The 15638-nt window shown below is 40.4% G+C and overlaps 1 protein-coding gene across 4 annotated transcripts in view; it reads right to left on the reverse strand.

Annotated features, from left to right (window-relative positions):
* Positions 1-15638, reverse strand: part of PTK2 (protein tyrosine kinase 2) — a 224242-nt gene that overhangs the window by 179575 nt on the left and 29029 nt on the right. For all 4 annotated transcript variants that reach the window (XM_030445996.1, XM_030445997.1, XM_030445992.1 and 1 more), the window contains exon 3: positions 2636-2662. The gene's annotated coding sequence lies outside the window, so the exon portion shown is untranslated. The remainder of the gene's footprint in view (positions 1-2635; positions 2663-15638) is intronic.

Below are 15638 nucleotides of genomic sequence, written 5' to 3' on the forward strand. Positions count from 1 at the left end.
GTGACAGCATTTCTAGTGACATCTGTTGTCCATTGCTAAAAGTAGCACCCAGGATAAAAAGAATTACTTCAAAACTTGAAATAAGAAAATACTGGGATTTATTGTGAACACAAGTTATGGTGATTAAAACTTCCCATCTGAAGGCAGAACCTCATCTTTATTCAAACACATTGTATCTTTTATCCTGGCTATTTCCCCATTTGTCAAATTTCTTTTGAATTTTAATCCCATCACCATCACCCAATATGTAACTCTTCTTGCACTGATGTTACTGGCAGACTGAACAGGCACACAGTCTGTCACCCCAATCATTAACAAAAAACACTGGAATACCACAGGAGAAGCCAGATCTCTGTGGGACCCCATTTGACACACCCTTCTCTTTTGGTAATATTTTAAGCATGTTTTTAAAATTGTTTCCCTTAATTCCCCAGTCTGTGAATCCATCCTATAGACAAGCTGTGGTGTACAGGTTTGCTACCCCTGTACTCAGCCCTGGTGAGGCCACAGCTTGAGTCCTGTGTCCAGTTCTGGGCCCCTCAGCTCAGGAAGGAGATTGAGGTGCTGGAGCAGGTCCAGAGAAGAGCAAGGAGGCTGTGAAGGGATCCAGCACAAGTCCTGTGAGGAAGGGCTGAGGGAGCTGGGGGTGTTCAGCCTAAAGAAGAGGAGGCTCAGGGGAGACCTCATCACTCTCTACAACTCCCTGAAAGGAGGTTGGAGCCGGGGGGGGTTGGGCTCTTTTCCCAGGCAACTCTCAGCAAGACAAGAGGGCACGGTCTCAAGTTGTGCCAGGGGAGGTTTAGGTTGGAGATTAGAAAGAATTTCTTTATGGAGAGAGTGATCAGACATTGGAATGGGCTGCCCAGGGAAGTAGTGGATTCTCCATCCCTGGAGGTATTTAAAAAGAGACTGGATGTGGCACTCAGTGCCATGGGCTGGGAACTGCAGCAGTAGTGGATCAAGGGTTGGACTTGATGATCTCTGAGGTCCCTTCCAACCCAGCCAATTCTATGATTCTATGATACCCTCTACAAAGGGCCACAGAAAAAGGTTACCATTCCAAGCTCCTGGGCAAAGTTCTTGCCCCATCAGTACTTCAGTGACACAGCTACAAAGGACAATTGGATGCTGTCACACACAAATCCAAACTGAAAAGAATCATCTCATTGTGACTCAGATTTGCAGCATCAAACAAACTCCAAGTCCCAAATGGAAACTCGGAAGAGTTTCATCACACATCCTTGTTTTAAAAGCCACAGAAACCACCACAACATCTCTTATCTTCCTGTTAGCCTGCCTAAAGATCAGGTATTTATTTTGCCAATATTCCCCACAAGTGCTTGGCTCTGTGACAACTGGTCTCAGCACTCAATCATTTCAAAAATACCTTCCTTAAGAGAAAAAGGCAGCAAAAACAACACAAAAACCCAAAACAAACAAGACAACACACACAACATAAAAAAACCCACAACACTTTTTTTCCACATTGAGAGTGCTTTTCACTGCTTCAAGCAAACATTATTTTATACCAAAACAGCCACTATAAAGTTCTTAAGTTCTTGTGGAAAGACTACAACATATCAGCTACCAAGCTTTTAATTGCAATTTGATCCAAACAGGAAAGAGGAATCACCTCTGCAGGAGATTCACATCAACTTAGTACCATTACTGCTTCAGATACACACCTGTAAAAAGGGATCTTGTGGATAGACAGCTCAGTAAGAGGAAATAAAAGCATGGATGCACAACCAAAATCAGCAACACTCAGTCTCTTGCTCAAGATCCAGGAGTAAAAGCACACCATGGTTATGATTCTAGAACTCACAAAGTATGGAGAGATGGACAAAATCCTAGGGAACAAAAGCCACCATCACCCTGTGGGCCACAGCAAAACTTGAGTCAAAAGAAGTGAATTTATTAGGCTCAATGCTTGATGAAAGCCCAAAGGTACAAACAATAGAAAGATATTTTAAAAACACTATTTTTAAAAATCAGGTCTTTTGGGGTTGGCTTTTTTTTTTTTTTTGGTGGGCTTTGGAGTTTTTGTTTGGAGTTTTTAAAATATGTTAGAGTTGGGGGGGTTTCAGGTTTTTTGTTTTCTTTTGTTTTCAGACACCACAGATATAAGACACAGGATCCAACAGAACCTGTGAGATATTTCTAGCTCTGGCACAATGTCACCTGTGACTCCAAGCAAGTGAACCTGTCTGTCACCTTCCCCACTAACACCTGAGGAGATTACTTCTACTCATCCACACTTCCTTCCACATTGTCCCTCTGATTCACCACTAATACTCTTTGTGGCTGCTGCTAATCTGTTCTGACAGCTGTATCACACTCTGAGCAAAGTAATTTTAAGCATTAACTATATCACACATATTTAACAACTGCATATATTTATATCTCAGTTACCTCCACCCCTTGTCAAAATATACTATTTAAATGTAAAAAAATCTGTACCTCAACAGGTTTTGTTTTGACCTCAGATCCCTACATGACTAAGTACCATGACAGTGCCAGTAAGATCTGATATTCTGATTATATAAAAGCATGACTGTATTGGAAGCAAGCCCTTAAAAGCTGCTTGCTGTCACATCAAGACATAAATGAAAGAAGAAATGAAAGAATGACTTACCTGCTGGCAAGGGAAGCCTTGAAATATCTGTAACAATAAAGAAATGCATTTAGAAACAAACAAAAAGCTCTAAAATTGCACTGGTCACATCATTTTTTCTGTAAGGCTGCACTTGTTTAATAAAGCAAATTATCTGAAGCAATTTGCTAGCTGCTAGGCATGCCACAGACAAATTAAAAGCATTTTCCTTGTCTCACCCTGCTCATTAACAAGATTGCATTTTGCCCACCTAACTGAAGGACAAAGATTATCCTGCAAGGCAATGTGTAATTACTGCAGCAGAACACAGGTCACTACACACAAATTAAGTGTTATATTCAGATTTCACCATTATCACCTGCACCATTTCAGAGCTGGAATTATCAGGGTTAGTCTTTGCATAAAAGGAAGATATTACTGTGTGTTTTCTTTACTATCAAACCTTTAAAACCAAGCTTACAAATGGTTAAGTATGGAAATAGTATTAAAAGAAAGGAGACTGATTTTTGTCACTGAAGCATATGAGACATGGTTGCTGAACCTTTTCATAGAAAATGTCAAAGTTGTCCTTGAGTTGCAATCAACTTCACAAGAACCACTGCCCCAGAGTGTAAAGAGATTGTACTAAAAAGTTGTATTCCTAGTTAAAAATTATATTCCTAAATAGACGTGGGGGCAAATGCATCTATTTTTCCTAAACAGGTAATTACATGAACTACAACTCCCTCCTTCTGCCTTTCACACATTTATTTGTCATGTCAGAACATGATTGTAAATGGGACTTGAGGTGTCAGTCAGAGCTCAGAACAAAGAACCAGAAAGCAAAGATTACTCCAAGTCTGTGAGGATGAGACCCTGGGGACAGACATCAAGGGGTTAAAGAAAGCTGAAATAAATACAAGGGGGAAGAGAGGGGTGTGTGAGGAAGGGGAACTAGGAAAACAAGTAAGGAATTGAACTGAACCTAAGAAAAAGGTCTACACAGTTATTTGGTTAAAAGGAGACAATGATGTGGAGTAATAAAATTATAATAATGGGTACAAAATCCATATGGAAACTGAACTTTAACCATAGGTGTAAGTGGAACAGATTCATAGATTATCAGAGAAGATGGTTACTGCTTTGCTACCTATCAGAAGACAACAAGGCTTAATAAATGTATTAGCCCCATTCTCAACAACACATTCTTATCATCATGTTTGTTTTACTTCACCACTGTGTTTGTGACTGCAAAACATGATAAAACTTGAATACCAAAGAGAATTACAATGGATATCTAAACGCTGCCTACTAAAAATGTATAAAATTAACTGTAGTACTCTAATGGTAGTTGAAGTACACTTAAAACACAAAATAAAAAAGCCAGAAAGATTTAAAACAAACAAACAAACAAACCCCAAACAAACAGACACACACAAAAAACTTTCCTATGCAGTAAGAAATGCCTTGAGATAGGACAAATCTTGACAGGAAGAAGATGCATAAACTGCAGGAAGGAAAAATCTCAGGTTATCTGCTGCAACAGCTCCTGCACAGAATTCAGAGCAGCAAATATGGAAGGGAGTTTTCTCCTGGCAGAACACTACATTGCAATTAATTTGGAAGATTAAATGAAGAGAAATGGTTCATATTTTTTGTTTGTCTACATGTGCTTAGTAGTTTCTGTGCATGTTTATTATAAACCTGTGGAAAAAATCGTGCTTGTAGTAGGGTATAGAGTACAAACACCTGTAACCACCTGAAGGAAACAGCTACAACAGCAAAAGTAGGAAGCACAGTATTTTATGTTAATTTTTCTATGGTGATAAAAGCTCATCTCTAAATTCCATTTATAATGAAAAAAAAGAGTATGGAAAAGTTTAAGTTACTACTAAAATTACAACCATTAAAATTTACTTCTAATTCTTGATGCATTGGAAATGTTTAGTCACAGCATTTATTACCCTTGAAGCAGACAGTTTATGTGTGCTTAGATAGCAGATTTAAAGAAACTAATGGTAAACACAACCACTAGGAAAATACATTATCATACACAAGCAGAAAAGCAGAAAACATTAATTTCCATTCCAGGAACTTAGCCATGCCATTTCAAACACCTCCAGGGAAAGCTCTGCAGCTAAGAGACAGATATATTTTTAAGGTAATCAAGTCCTGATCATATTTTAGCGTTTGCCCTTAACACCTGAACTGCTGTTTGCCCAGGTAGCCAAGAAGGCCAATGGCATCCTGGCCTGGATCAGGAACAGCGTGGCCAACAGGTCCAGGGAAGGGATTCTGCCCCTGTACTCAGCACTGGTGAGGCCACAGCTTGAGTCCTGTGTCCAGTTCTGGGCCCCTCAGCTCAGGAAGGAGATTGAGGTGCTGGAGCAGGTCCAGAGAAGAGCAAGGAGGCTGTGAAGGGATCCAGCACAAGTCCTGTGAGGAAGGGCTGAGGGAGCTGGGGGTGTTCAGGCTGGAGAAGAGGAGGCTCAGGGGAGACCTCATCACTCTCTACAACTCCCTGAAAGGAGGTTGGAGCCAGGGGGGGGTTGGGCTCTTTTCCCAGGCAACTCTCAGCAAGACAAGAGGGCACGGTCTCAAGTTGTGCCAGGGGAGGTTTAGGTTGGATATTAGAAAGAATTTCTTTATGGAGGGGGTGATCAGACATTGGAATGGGCTGCCCAGGGAAGTAGTGGATTCTCTGTCCCTGGGGATATTTAAAAAGAGACTGGATGTGGCACTCAGTGCCATGGGCTGGGAACTGCAGCGGTAGTGGATCAAGGGTTGGACTTGATGATCTCTGAGGTCCCTTCCAACCCAGCCAGTTCTATGACTGACTCTTCTACAACTTGTTTCATGAATGCTGTCACACAAACCCCACTGACAGAGGTGCAGCATGAACCAGTCTTGCATTTCCTACCTGCTACACAGTAATTCTTCAAAGCAAAATTAAAAATTAGACTCCATGTGCTTCTACTCCCATGGACACTTTAAAGAGATCAGTGACATTTATATTCTTGTATGTGTTACTGTGCTACAAGGTAGAGAACAAACTGTCAGGTTGAACAGGCAGAAAAAAAACTAATTCTGGGCCTCATGATTTACAAACTTTTACATACCTTGTAAACATAAACCAGTTGTCAAGGAAAACTGTTTTTATCCCAATTAGATAGTAGGAAGAACAGAGCAGATGGCCTCAAGAGGTCCATAGAGTCTGTTACACCATAGACAGATGACAACAGAAAGAGGTTCTGTAAACCAAAATTTCCTCAGCCTAAAAAACCCAAAACTTTCCAATGTATACCAGACACATACACGAATTCACTGAAGAACAAAAAAAGGACTAGATTTCAAAGAAATATTACTACTATTTCTTCTGTACCCATTGGGATCTCTTTAGGCAGTATAGCCCTCAAAAAGGCTTTGTGTGTCCCATCACAAGGCTTTTTTCCTCTGATTTATGGATGCCTTGACTACTGGGTATCTCCACCACTGTATTTATGAAACTGTGCATTTTGCATTGCAGAGTCTCCTCAAATGTTTTCCTGGAAATGGAGCCATGATTTTATCACCTGCTTTCCAAGAGTAACATCTGATAATCAAAACCAAGACTATTTTGTAAGCTTTCTATCCCTATCTCAAGGTAAAATGAGAAAATGTCTCCATAGACAGGATCTCAGACACTCACTCCAGCTGCAGCACTGATCTCCTCCCAGAGCTGTGGTAAAGCAGCAAACCACATGAAATTTAATCCTGTTCTCCTGTAGCAGAAGCTGCCTGACTCCAACCTAACTGTATTCCCTTGAAATCAATTCAGATATTCAGTTCATGAACTGATCTCTCTTTCCACTGCAGAGTAAAGGTTTGCTGCACATGAGGAACCAGAGGAAGCCAAGGAGAAGAGATCATTCAAAAACAAATCCTTCCAGCTGAACAAGGAATATCCCAGCCTCATCATAAGATGCAATTTCCCTATTTATCTACCATTTAGGAATACACATGCATTTTCAGCTTTTAGTCCTTGTGTGCCTGATGCTGAAGGATGTTTTCCTAGAAGCTATATTCAATAACCTGGAAGTCTCCCTTCCTTTTATTCTCTGTCAGACTAAAAAGGGAGCAGGATGTTCCTTTAATCTTTCATGAAGGAGAAAACTCAGCACTTATGTCAAAATACTTTTTTTAAAGAGCAAATAATTAATCAGAAAACAAGTCACCTTTCAAAAAAAAAAAAAAAAAAAAAAAAAAGCTTTGTTAAATTACATTTGTAGAGAAACTCAAGGATTTATCTAAGATCAGCCAAGAAAAGATCTTGGAGATACAATGAATTCATTCTCACAGCACACCCTCTAGAGATAAGCTGTTAAAAAGTTTTACAATGTGATTAAAGGACTGCATAAACCACCTATTAAATTGTTCCATAAATGTAATTTTCATTCATAATTAAAAGTGCATCCATTATTTCTAACTTAAATCTAAGCAACTTTTAATTTAGCAGTCTGCAAAGCTGAATGCTAGCAGCCCTTTACTATATCATTTCCCATTAAACCAATTTTAGGCAATTTTAAAGAGCAATTCAGTAAAATGTTTTCTTGTATTAGCTGTGTAGAATGAGAGGGGTAGAAGCAGCGCACTGTAAAGGCCTATTTTCCCAAACCTTTCCTCATCCTTATAATACTTTGCTTGAACTATTTTTGGGTTTAGTAGCTTCCCCAGTTTGCAAACACCAATTCCCTGCACAGTATTCATACATCAATCATAATACTAAAAATATTATTTGCTTACTTAGATGGAGTTTTTCCCCAACTGACATATTTATTGCATTTGCCTTCAGCACAGCAGCAGCTGAAGATCCAGCATTAAGTGGATATTGGAGGGGATGATTGTGGGACAGACATCTCCATCCACAAAAACAGCCTGCATTTTTTTTTTTTTGTGGCTTGGCTAGATCAGAAGAAATTAAATGTACAAAACCATACATCCTTTGTTTTCAACCCTGCTTCAACCCTACTTCTGGCCTCTTTTGCCAGGCAACTCTCAGCAAGACAAGAGGGCACGGTCTCAAGTTGTGCCAGGGGAGGTTTAGGTTGGATATTAGAAAGAATTTCTTTAGGGAGAGGGTGATCAGACACTGGAATGGGCTGCCCAGGGAAGTAGTGGATTCTCCATCCCTGGAGATATTTCAAAAGAGACTGGATGTGGCACTCAGTGCCATGGGCTGGGAACTGCAGCAGTAGTGGATCAAGGGTTGGACTTGATGATCTCTGAGGTCCCTTCCAACCCAGCCAATTCTATGATTTTAACTCCCTTTCAAATTATGATTCATGGGAGACCCCTGCTGCACTGTAGTCCTTTACTATCTTTGTTTAAATCTTTGCTTCAACTGCAAATATCAGCAGTAATGATTTAATGCTTTCATTTATTTCTGTTGAAAAGGTTAACCAGCAAGCAGCCAAGAATTAACTGCTATGAGTTCCCTTCTCAGGAAACGTGCAGAGCCTATGATTTATTTTTATGAAGGGGTGATTAACCATTTACTGGTTTTAATTAGTAAGCTGCTGCCTCTGAAACACAAAAGCAACACAAAGAAAGTAGACCAACTGAAGTACTGTACAGAATACACCTTTTTTCTAATTATTTGTGCACTAGGCACATTTACAGTGTGATCACCATCTTATCTCACATATCTCAATGATTTCAAACACTGGTGAGCACAATGTTTTCACAGCAATACAAGCATCTGTGTCAGCTCACTTGAAAAGTACCTCAGGAACTTATTCAGTTTATGTTGCCTTATATAAAAGGACAATAAATTGACCAGTCAGTGGCTAATGGGTGATTGTGTCTTTCTCACTGCTCCAATCTTCTGTTAATATCTTTCTTCAGCTTTCCACCCGCTATGATTTAAAAACAAAAGCAATGTTTAGTCTCCTTAGTTTGTATTATCTCCAAGGTCTTTCAACAGTTTCAATCACAAGCCCCCCCTCTTCTCACTGAAACTCCTCCTACACCACTTGACTTCCAGTTATTAAATGCTAGGTTTTGAAATTGAAAAAAAATCTGAATTCTGATTATGATGCTGAGAGCAATCCACATGCACTTTCCTTCCTATCAGCTGAACTCTGTCCTGAACTAAAAGGACACACACCTGCAAATTTCAAATTCATTTGCAGCACATCACTGGGCATATCCATGAAGCTATCTACTCAGCCACCAGGAGCCAAATTTTAGGCAAGGTATACTGAGCAATAAGATATTAAAAAGTTCCTGTGGAAGCTACATTCAAGGAGGTTAAGAAGAGCAAAAGAAATTACTCTATCATTACTCAGGGCAGGTGGGATGAATCTCATTACAGAGAGTTACAGAACATGCAGTCTCTGAGCAACTCAGATAAAGAATATATTTTCAATATCTACACAAGTACAACATAAACTTTTTGCCTGTGGGGAAGAGAGGTTTGGACAGAAAGGAGTCTGGAATAAGATGCCCAATAATTGTTTTTTTTTTTTATTTAGCATCAAAAAATGGGAAAGTGCAATCTGAGTCTGCAGGCAACAGCAAGCTCTTACAGGTAGACAAAAGCCATGGCACTGGAAAAAAGAATCCAGAAGGACCTTGCAAAATGAAGAAAGTCACTACATGTGATGTAATGCATTCAGGGACAAATATTCTGAGCAATGCCTCCTTAACCACTCAGCATTTGCACTTTCTCTGGCTCCAGCTGTGGCAGGAAGGCTGAGTCACTGTTTTCCCCGAAATCATCAGCTCCAAGTGCAGTAGCTGACCAAAAGGAGGAAATAAAACAATGTTTATCACTGGGAAAACCTGGTATTGAAACATCCACATTGAAACATTGCACAAACCACTAAAGCATCCGCATCTTGTGTTCAGCTCTGGTCTCTGCACCAGAAAAAATACACAGTGGACTTTGAGAAGGTCCAGAGCAGGTCAGCTGAAGTGATCAAGAGATGGAGCAGCTGCCAGGTAAAACCAGAATACAAACTCTGGAACCCTTCAGCTGGGAGGACAGGAAGGTCCCAGGGGAGGGTCTGGAGATCTGGTCTGGAGGCAGGTACCATCAGGAAATTCAGAGGCAGCTCTCAACTTTGCAGCAGGTTAACAAGGAAAGATTGAGGACTAATTAGGGAGGTACTGGCCAGCATCCCTGAGGCAGGGGGGATGCTATTTAAACACCACCTGCTGCTGCCAAGGCATGATGCCGGGCTGAAGAACCACTGGTCTCATCCACCAGCATCTCATGTGTTCTTCATCTCCCTGTCATGGCTCTTTGAAGATGTAGGACAGTCACAAGCTTTAGATGTGACCTACAAGAATATCTACTCCATCAGAAGTGCTGTTTTAAGGATATGGCAGCCACATTACAGGAATGTTCTTATCCTTTAATGGCTTCTAGCAAAAGGAGACATATTTAACTCTGAACAAGCTCCAGAAACTTTAAAACTGCTTAAGATATTTAAAGAGGTACATTTGTGTGCTGGCAGTGGTTCAACTCTATCAGAAATCTCTCCAGTGCTGTGACCTGTGATCCTGTAATCCTGATGGAAATACTCTGACATTTTATCAACCTAACAATTCAGGCCTCCAGGCAAGCTTAGGGAAAGCCCTAGATGTGCACCCTGTACATTCCTATGCTCCTCCCCATTTTTACTACAGAGTGCTTGCTGGGAAAAGTGACAGGTTTAGTAGAGGATTTTTATTTTTTTTTCCAAAGAACAACCACATTGTTTTGGCATTGCTTGCTGTCACTGAATTTCCACTGTCATTTCCCATCAGGGATGCAGGATATTCAGTGTGTCACCACAAGTCACCCATGTTTTCAGAAGGTGACAGGATTTTATAGTTCCTGTACTCAATACAAATGAGCACTGAATGCCAAAGCTGTTTTGCTCTCTAGGTATGAAAGGAAGAACGTGTAGATGCTTCAGAATGTAAAATAAATGTTTTTTCCAGGTACAGAATGAACACAACCAAGAATAAGACAGTTAGGAGAAAAGTACTTCAGGTTAAAAACCAACAAACTAAAAACCAACTCAAATCCCAGAACACGATGCAAGAGAAAACTGTTGGGTGTTTTTTAGAGGGTTTTGAGATTTTTGTTTTTCAAATCAGTAGCTAAAAAGACCAAGAGTAACAGACTAGCAATGTAACAATCCCACTCAAATTTTCTTTCTGGCATACTAGAACAGTAATTTGCAAGTTTTCTGGGCTTTGTTTTCTTTAAAAACACATTCTTAGAAAGTTGGGAGAGTCATTCCCTTCATGTTCCACCACTGTAAAATTATGCTGTTTCCATGGTTATGGCCCACACATGGATTCCATTGTTACTCAGAAGCTAGAATTCCAGTTCTAAGTTTTATTTCATTTGAAGTTACAGAATATTCAAGACAAGTGAAAAAGGGTTGAGGATAATCAATGCAACTGGGAGGAAGGGGAGGAGGGAAGGAAAAAATTCAAAGGGTAGCTTTGCAAAGAACACACATGAAATAGTGTCAAAAGTTTAACCCAAGATTATAATTTTTGCCCACACATTGTACTTCACCCCCCAAAAAGTGCTAGTACTAGTTAACACTTGCATGCATGCAAAGATAATCTTACTGCCTAAAAAAATAACTTTTTATTGACCTCAATGGGATTACTGCAAAGCACGCACTGTGAGCTTGAGAGCTGCTGCAGTTTTGTTGTGTACAGAAATCTGCTCACCTAACATGATAAAAATCTGTTTTTAACAAGAATACTGGTGTTTTCTTAGTCTGATATTAGGGATGGAGAAAAAAAAAAACACTGTAGTTATCATTTATTCTTAAAGCAAAGCACAGAATCATAGAATCATAGAATTGGCTGGGTTGGAAGGGACCTCAGAGATCATCAAGTCCAACCCTTGATCCACTCCTGCTGCAGTTCCCAGCCCATGGCACTCAGTGCCACATCCAGTCTCTTTTGAAATATCTCCAGACACGGAGAATCCACTACTTCCCTGGGCAGCCCATTCCAGTGTCTGATCACCCTCTCCGTAAAGAAATTCTAATGTCCAACCTAAACCTCCCCTGGCACAACTTGAGACCCTGCCCTCTTGTCTTGCTGAGAGTTGCCTGGGAAAAGAGCCCAACCCCCCCCCTGGCTCCAATCTCCTTTCAGGGAGTTGTAGAGAGTGATGAGGTCTCCCCTGAGCCACCTCTTCTCCAGCCTGAACACCCCCAGCTCCCTCAGCCCTTCCTCACAGGACTTGTGCTGGATCCCTTCACAGCCTCCTTGCTCTTCTCTGGACCTGCTCCAGCACCTCAATCTCCTTCCTGAACTGAGAGGCCCAGAACTGGACACAGGACTCAAGCTGTGGCCTCACCAGTGCTGAGTACAGGGGCAGAATCCCTTCCCTGGACCTGCTGGCCACACTGTTCCTGATCCAGGCCAGGATGCCATTGGCCTTCTTGGCCACCTGGGCACACTGCTGGCTCATGTTCAGCTTCCTGTTAATCCAGACTCCCAGGTCCATGGGCATTTCCACAAACCTGTGGCTTTGGGCATTTCCAAAAAGAGATGGAGAGTGTCTGAAATCAATTTTCCAGGGAGAAATGACAGTTTTGGATCTTAACAATTTAAAAAAAATCAGACAACTGAGAACAGCATGCTCAGTGTGCTAAACCAACTTCCAACAAATGTACCGCCACAGACACAGGGAAGATTCCTTTAAAGTAATTTTATTATTCCAGCAAGTCTTCCACATCTCACTAGGGGCACAGATCACAACACTTTCAGCTACTGTACTGTCTGGAGGCACAACATGCTCCAAAGTGTGGTTCTGGTGGGGTGGTTTTTGGAAGAAAATAAAATTTAAAAAATAATTTAAAATAATTTTTAAATAATTAAAAAAAAAACAAAAAAGAGCTTGCCAAAACCTAGATCACAAAGGAATATTTTTTTCAAGAGCTATCTAGATTGAATAACTTTTTTGCTGCAGAACAAAGTAGACAGACACAAAGCAATGAGAACTGGCAAGGAGATAAAACCAAACTTTATTATTTCAACCATTACACAAGCATATATAATTATTTTTAAGCCAAAAAGATAAAGAGCTTACGTCAGGGTGTTTAAAGGGAATTTAGGGGCAACAGAAAAAAGACAACAAATAAGGAAAAGGCAAGAGAGTCATTACAGAGCTATATATTACACATTCATCTACAGTGATGTAATTGATCTTTCCTATGTTTCATGATAGCAGCATTTGTGGTAGGTCAGTGCCATCCTCCCCTCTCCCCAACAGAGCAGATGCAGTAGCAGAAATGGAGGAAAAAAAAAAATTCCCTAGCTTATCCCCTGCTTCTCTTTCTCCCTTTATACCATTTTCCAGATGGAAAAGAGGGAGGAGGAATTAAGACCACAGAAGATGATGACAAGTGAGGTAGGGAGAAACCACACGCAGAAAAAAAGCAAAAGCAAAACACACATACTTCAGGACAAAAAAAACCTAAAGAGATGACTGAGGAAAACCAGATTACAAAGGAAGAAAAGGGTGTAATGGGGGAACAAGACTGCAGACAGAAGAATTTCAGTACAGAACATGAAACAGGCTTTCTCCTCCTAACTGCTGGTGTCATTCAGCTGTCAGAAAGTGACTCTCAGAAGAGTGTCATTCGTACAAAAGGAAAACCCCCAACATGACTGTTCTTGGCAGGAATGTGATCAAATAAGAGGCCCAGTTGGCTTGACAGAACACAACACCCGTGCCACCTCCATATTCTGTTTGCTGCAAGCTCCAGACAGGGCCATTACTCAGAGCTGCAAAGTGAGCAAGACCCATCATTTGTTTCCAACACAGCAGCACAGAGACTCCAGCACAGATGATTAATGGATTCTCATATCCACAACCCCACTGAAAAGCTTCAGCGTGGCATCATTACAATTCTATCACCCCCGAGCTGCAATTTAAGACAGTATTTTCACCTTAATCTACTGCTCTATTTAATCAATTTAATGCCCAGTGAAAAAACTTAATTTGACAAAACTGAATGCATTATTTCTCCCTGCCTCTGGCACGAAGCAGATTAAGACCACCAGAAATACTTGCGGAAAGATTAAAGATTCATTACATCTTCGGTGGCAGATAAACATTAAATATGCTTTAAAATCTAGAGCCTGCAAACTCCACGCTGCATCCCAGAGCTGTGGTTTTTTAGTTAACACTACAATTACCTCCCCAGCAGCTCACTCAAGTTGTGCCTCCTACACAAGACACAACTGTGATTTTTGAAGTCAAAGCACAAGAAATATTATTTAATTAAATACTATGACTCCACAGACACCAGGGAGCTAGAACAAGGACAGCAAAGACAACACACATTTTGTATCCACTTTACATCTCCCACAGAGGTTCCTGGCCAAAGTGAGGTTGGATAAACTCATGCGTCAGAACAGAGCAGGTTCTAGGCCCAGGTCTCTGCTGTTTCAGATGAGATAAACACCAAGCCTACCCAAAACTTAAAGGTTCAATTTAAACTAATAAGGTTATCCAGACAAACATCAAAAGACAATGACAAAGCTGCCAGAATGTTTGCAGGTCCATATGGAATGGTCTGAAGCTTTGAGCTGACAAGTTACAGGAGACACATCCACAACTCAGAGATGCTCATCTGGCAGACCCAGAGCTGGAGGTACCCAAACCTGAGACTGGGGAGACTGGAGCTGGTTCTGCAAGCAGCAGCTCTTGTCACCCCAGTGCCAACACTGCAGCGTGACAGCACTATTTGTACTGAGAACTGAACACTTCTGCCCTCAGGGCTGTCAAACCAATTTTCCTCACAAATAAATAACAAGTCAATTTTAAGGGTAGCAGAGGGGAAAGAACCCTGAGAGAGTGCTGCTCACCAAGCACACTCATTACTTTCCTCGCTCAAAATCACTACGTCCCTTAATAACTCTGGCTTACCTTGCATTAATAAGTATTTAAGTACTACAGAGCATTGCAGATCTATTTAAAATGGATTTTAAAGTCTACAATTTTGTACCTAGACATGACTTTTTAGGAAGAAAAAAAAATTCCAATACAAAATGCACCTATTATAAAAGTATGAAATTTACTTTATAAAAATAGGCTGAAATTGCTAAGCAGCAGTGCTGTTCCACCTGGGAAGTACCTTGTCAAGTATTTCACTAACAGCTTTTTCCATTTCTGCAAAGGGATCATACAATGTAGACACTTAAATAATTACATCTTACTTGAACTTGCTTTGTTGCTACACAAAAAGCAGTGCTAATGGTGAATACCTCTGATGCTGATCTAGAATGATTCCTTATCAGCAAGCCAATTAGCTGGAACATGCATTGGCAGCCAAAGAAAATCATGATAAACTGAAAAAAGCCACAAAAGATCCTAGTTATATAAGAATATTTGGTACAGCCCTGTGTAGGTTGGACTCAGTGAACAAATATTTTCTGCACAAAGAAGAGAATTCAAGACCACAAAGCAGAATACAGAAGAAATGTGTGCTTATGCCTCAGCATTCAGTGCTGGAAAGCAGCAAAATTTAACTCCTTTGTACCACAATATCATCTGTGGGGAATGACAGCAAAAATGGTAAAGCCTCAGCCAAGAAAAAACATGGTGAAGCTTTTTTAATTCTTCATTGATATTGTAGTTCACTCTTTACCCCACCATTCTGTGTGCCTGAAAATGCAACACCAGCTCAGCTCTCATTACTTCAAAGATGGATAAACTACTTGAGGGATATTCCCTAAAAAGATTTTCCTTTTTTAACCATCAACTGGGTATGAAAGAAAGAAAGACCAGAGAAGAGGGAAAAAAAAATTAATCAGTCCATCCTCTGTACCTTACCCAACTTGGACAAAATCAAATGCCACTTAACCCCACAACAATAAGAATAAACAATTAAAATTAGCCACAATTATGAAGAACAGAACTGACAGTTGTTTCATGCACTTCTGACCTCAGTAACATCAAGAAGGTAAATAATTTTTAATTACAAGATGCTCTACTCTTCAAATTATCATATAATGAAGTATCAGGTATCTCTAT

Source organism: Calypte anna, chromosome 2, assembly GCF_003957555.1.
Source record: "Calypte anna isolate BGI_N300 chromosome 2, bCalAnn1_v1.p, whole genome shotgun sequence".
Lineage (NCBI taxonomy): Eukaryota > Metazoa > Chordata > Aves > Apodiformes > Trochilidae > Calypte > Calypte anna.